This window comes from Chaetura pelagica, unplaced genomic scaffold, assembly GCF_000747805.2.
Source record: "Chaetura pelagica isolate M959 unplaced genomic scaffold, ChaPel_1.0 scaffold189, whole genome shotgun sequence".
NCBI lineage: Eukaryota > Metazoa > Chordata > Aves > Apodiformes > Apodidae > Chaetura > Chaetura pelagica.
The window spans coordinates 1,891,282-1,897,408 of NW_009970716.1; positions in this window are offsets into that span (position 1 = coordinate 1,891,282).

Consider the following 6,127-nt stretch of genomic DNA (forward strand, 5'->3'; position numbering starts at 1 on the left):
TTTATGGTCCGGCTGAAGCTACCTTGAAACTGCTCAGAAACTAAGTCAAGGACAAAATGATGCTGCCTGTCAGTAAGTGAAGCTGCACTTTGGCAGTGCAATAAACTAGTACTTAGAGATGCCAAGACGACTGCAGGTGCAATTTCTGATTTGAATCTATTATGTTGAATGACTCAAATCCTGGCTACCTGAGATAACATTTTTTTCTGGGGGATGTGCTAGTATGGTTGAATGTAATTGAACTGAATGAGCTAGGGGCTTTCTCACATAGACAGCAATGAGCTGCTCAAGTTGCACTCAGAAAGGGACAATTCAATTTTTATCTCACTCCTTTTAATCAGCTATAACCCAAAAATGACTTTTCATGCTTTTCATGTACCCGTTGTCTTGGTTGAAGATATATTGGGAAAAGAAAAAGAAAAAAAAAAAGGTGGGAGTTATAATAAATTACTACATTGCAGAATTAACTCATGCACATGTATCTCTTCTATTAACTTTAAAGCAATTAAAAAAGTATTTCATCTATTTGAAGTGAATTTTTCTTATAGAACAGAAGTCAAGTGGTTTTTTGGAGGGAAAAAGTGTAAAGGAATCCGGCATGTATTGCATTTTTCTAATGGCTTTAAAATTCCAAATACAGTTTGTGATGAAATTATATCTGTAAATGTAATCACTGAATCAACAGCAAATATTTTGTGTAACTCTTGTGTAACTAGTAGAAAATGGAATTTTTATTGTTACGCTTGAATTCTTATGAAACTTTTCTAATAATTTTTTCCTCAACTTTCCTGTTCTACTACTCACAAGAGAAACTTTTTCTTCCTACAATTTACTTATTCTTGACAGGATGGAACTCACTTGTAATTTCTTACATTAAATCACTATCATTATAAACTTCATTTTTATTTCTAAGCTCAAAACATGTATTTAGCTGAAAGAGTCCATACCCCTTAAAGGTATTTTTGTCATACTTTGTATTTGATTGGCAGTGTAGCACGGTAGCAGTTGAGGAACATACGTAAACAATAACAGTAAATTTCAGTAGAGCTAAGTGTCAGTAGTAACAAAGCGGTATTATTGCAGGTTGATAATAGACACAATTGATTCATTTAGTCATTCTGGGTTTTGGACACTATTATATGTGTTTTCAAGCTAATCTAATTCAAGAAATGCTACAGAAAAAAATGTTCCGGCTCATACGTGCTGTCAGTAAAATAAGTCCCCCTAGCAGAATACTTCTGAATGCACATTTAGGAAGACAGAGAAGGGTTTTAGAAGACAAAACTATGACTGAAAAGCTGCTATAGCAGTTAACCAACTAAGACTTTGAAGCATCCTTCAAACATCCTTCATCATCTATTTCCAAGCCCTGGAAAGAAAGTCAAACTAATAGCACCAAAGAAGAAAAACACCTTCAAAACAGTCATGTTTTGCAATAACTAGCAGCCTCAGAGCCCTTTGTGTGAAACTACCAATAAACAGTGACCATTCACCATGTGTAACCCTCACAAAAGAATATTTGAAATACTTTGCAGAGATCGTTTTTCTTGCTCTCTGACAAGGTGTTTTGATGGCAGCAGGATTCATGGAAGTGGAAAACAGGCTTACCACATAAGAATACCCAAAAAGAGAAAGAAAGAGCAGTAGCTCTCACTTGTCAAAGGACCAAAGACCTGACAAAATAGCTAAAATAAAAAAGACACTCAAAGTTAACCGCCGTCACTGGGACTTGGGCTGATTCTCAGGCAGTGTCTCCACAGGACAACTTCATACTATTTAATCACATAGAGTGGGATGGACCTAAAAAAATCCTCTGCTTGTAGGTCAAAATATTCTTTACGACTTGGACTGAAGTTTAGTTATATCCTGGAGTAGCAGGGGCTTGAGGGGTGGTAGTGATCTTCCAGCTTCCTTTAGTGGGCGGTAGCACCTACACTCTTTAAACTATTGCTTCAAGGAAGAAAACATTGGACTCAGCCAAGTTCTTCAGCCTAACTCCATTTTAGTAGCCTTTATAAGGGAGACCAAGAAGGACAAGTGGAAGGGGACCAAGACATTGCCGTTTTCTACATTTTCTATAGTATTCTACAGAAAATCTGAAGGTGATAAACATAGCAAGAAAGGACTCAGCTAATCACAAGTAAAATATGTCTTTGCTGCTGAAGCTGAAAAAATTTCCTTGGAAGGGCTAGAACTGAAAAAGTGATAATTCTATCTTTTGTTCTACATGCTTAAACCTCTACACAGTCTACACTATGAAAGAAAGCTAATAATTTTTTATTATTATGACAGTAGTCAGACCAGAAAAAGAAGTGACACATTTTACCATCACCCTTCAAAACTAAAGTAATAATCAGATACTTATTTTTTCATTTTCTTTTAATTTTTTAATTTTATTTTTTTTAAAATCAAGTTCTGTGTACAGTAAAATGCAGCAAAAGATGTATCACCCTACCTAGATTTTAGATAATGTTCTGTAGTCTCCAGAATAGAGGATAGCACAGCAGAGAGCATAAGATCAAATAGTATGACTGGCTATTTTTTAAATTCTATTTTCTTTGCATTTTAATATATCTGTCTTGCATCTCAATTTTGTTCAGGTATAAAACACTTTTAGATGTTATCAGAAAGAGGAAAAAGTGCACAGGAAATTAAAAGTTGTTATGGAACACTATAATACCCTAAAGTTAAGCTCTTATGTGTTACAGTTTGAATAAGTGGTACAAGAGAATTTGCCCTATACATTAGTTAGCACTAGATACTACGTAGGACTGTTAATGTTCCCATTTTGACCTCGTAGATATATTCAGGCAGCAAATTATCTGCTATTAAAACACCCACTTTCTGTCCTCCGCTTCCCAAACAGATTTGGCTTAGTGTGAATGTAGGATGGGGTAATTTGACTTTTGCAATCACAGCAGACAGCTGTGAGTGATGCATGACATGAAAATTAATTATCCCCACCCCTACTCATTGAGAACAGATAGTGCTGTGCAGTTATTATGCTGTGTTGTAGTCTGTGCTTGACAGGTAGGGAGTACAGGAAGATAAATCTCTATTCCAATTTTTATTAATTATTCCTATACATACAGAAAGAGAACATACAAACACCATATTCCTTAATTTCCTTTCTGTCTCTCCCTTCTCTAAATTCTTCATGAGCGTGAGATAACACCACTGTGCTCCTAGTCACTCAGGCTTAATAGCAGAGTATTAAATTAGGCCCCCCTTTTCCCTTTCCACCCACTGCTAGACTGTTGTTAAATTTCTCTAGTTATTCCTCAGTAAGATGAATAAGCTATATTATTTCCTTTCTATTCCAGCTTTTAGAGTTCTGATAATTTTTCAAACTGTTTTATAATCTCGCCCCTCATCTAATTCAGCTCTCTTCTTTTTCTTTTAGGCTTTACAGTGAAATCTTTTGTCCAACTTATCAGAGCTTTTTCTCAGCCTCACTTCATTGCCCCCCTTCCTCTTCTGAGCTCACATTTCACTGACTTGAAAGCTCTCTGTGCTTCCTTTGTGAGCAACAACTTCCCCACTTCTGTGTAGTCACTTGTCACTTTTATGTAGTCTACCCCAAGCTGCTCTTGGCTGCTTGGAACTCAGTCCCTTCTGCTCCCTGGTCTCTCCATCTTCTCTCTCTGTATCTTTTTTTCTCATTGGAGGCATCTACAGTTTTGCAGTTCAGAATATTCTGTTTCCTTTCTTTCCTTCTTTCTGAGACCTTCAAGCCTTGGCTCACTTACACCAGAAATATTTTAATTATTTTCTAATGCATGTTACTTATTCTGAATGCAGTTTGAACTGAGTCTCAGAGGCACAGATTTAAGCAGAGTTTGTGAGATTTGCCCTTCATCATGAACTCAAAATATGAATAAGGATAAGCAAGAGAGGTTTGGGGGACTTCTGTGCTACCATCTGAGTCAGCGAGACATGCTTGGCTGTTCTAGTTTGAAGACATCATTTGAATTACAGCATAGTAAGAACCTAGAGGCATTTTTAAAATATACTTTTTCACAATGAGTTTTGAAAAAAAATCAACAGCTTGCATAATGTAAGAAATAGGAAGAAAAGGTCCCTATAAACAAATGCATTTCAAATTTGGGTGCCTACAGTTTGGCTTCTAAAATCTCATGTAGGCAGTTACACAAACTATCTACTCTGAAGCTCTGAGTAGTCACATCTCACAGTGACTGCAGCAGTTGACCTGCCTGGTTCCTCTTTCTGCACCTCAGTGAATTTCTGTGACCTACCAGCCACAAGAAAGACCAGCCTTCCTTATAGTCCATGTTGCCAACTGTATCTGCTCCTGAGCAGTCCCTGGAAAATGTCTGACTTCCAAACAAGCCTGCTTGCCATATCCTACACTCAAAGAGGCTTTTGCATCAGCAAGTGCCCATAGGTGCTTTTGTTTTCATTTTGTGTCTTGCTTCCTTGTGTGTACTCTAGAAATTCAACCACATACTAAGGGCTGCAGTGTCATCTGCGTGGTGTGAGTGTGGTATGACAGTTCTGTACTTGACAACACAGGTGAGGGAGGCAAAAGGTTTTGTCTCCTTCATTTCTTCTGCAGTGTTTCCTGGACTATAAAGATGCTGTTTCTAGCTTATTTTCCCATCTCTCAAGCACTCTCTTCACCTCACGTCTATCTGCAAATGGGAAGATTCTTCTACATGTGCCCAACCACACACCTCAGAGAGGGGATTACAGTATCTGCTGGGGATATACCATTGGCAGCACAGGAAGAAAGCATAGTCAGACTGAAAGATTTTTTTTTTGCTTTCTCATACAGCAAACAAATGACAGATCTAGCTGTGCCTGACACTTCCCTAGCACCAGAGACTCTCTCTCCCTCTAGGGAACCTCAAGTTAATGAGATGGAAAATGCAGTCAGCAGATCCTACGCCATCAGAAACCAACAAAACTTGCACAAACTGCCCCCATACCTCTGAACTGTATTTTCTTTCTAAAGCTAAATTACTATTAATACCAGATTCTCAGTCCAGTCCTGATTTGATTTTTAATATTTTCCCTCTGCCCTTCATACTAATATTTTAGAAAGAAAAAGGAAAGGAGGATGCCTCACAGATACTGAAGTCTCTACAGTAATTTTCAGGCAGAAAATCAAATTGCTTATGGGCTGCAGATTTTCCTGGTGTGCATGCATAGCAGAGGTCACCTTTAACATTAAGGGCATGAATCTCGTTTTTCCTCCATCATTTGAGCTTTGGTGTAATGTCATTAATAACTTCAGCAGATTCACACTGACTGAACTATGGGGTGACTAAAACCATTAGTTTGGCTCAGGCATTGTATTTAAAGTGCAACTAATGGCAAGAAAAAAACTTAACTGCACTTCAGGGAAAAAAAACAGTATTGAAAAGCTGCTGACAGCCTCATAGGAACCATATCAGACTGCTTACCTCATTTTTTACCAAACTCACCATGACTAGGTCCCACCACCTTATTTATTTATTTATTTATGTATTTATTTTTTAAATTAACTCTTTACCCCTATTTTGTAGACAGAAGTGGGGTTGTGAGAGATAGAAGAAGCATCAAATATCATTCAAAGGGAAAAATTACAGGTTTCTTTATCCCCTTATAGACCACAACACTCAGAATGTGACAAGCTGGATCCTACAAAGGATAGAAGGCAGGACAGCAGTTGTACAAGACATCCAGAAAGGAGACAAAATGAAGTCTGCCTATTGAGATTGTTTTGAATTTTACTGCTGGAAAAAACAACAAAGCTTAATGGGCTTGCCCTGAGAGAAATCTATCTACATTTTTTAGCTGCTGGGCTACTTACAAAGTTCCTTAAAATCCCAAAATATTAATATTATTGGGTGAAGGAATTAGTGCTACAATACTACTCATATTTCTGCAGTGAAGCTACTCTCATCACACTGCTTGAAAGGGTTGTTTGTGCCAGAGCTGAAGGTGTTAATTTCTTCATTATCTTTAGTGTACTCATACACTAAATACCAGGGAAAGAACAGCTGGATGGTAAGAAAGACAAAGGACCTGTCACTCTACTAGTCCTTTACTTGTTCCTGCCTTCTGATACAAATTTCTCCCAACTGGTATCCTCAGAAAGGAAAAAGAAACTCCTCCGTTCCTG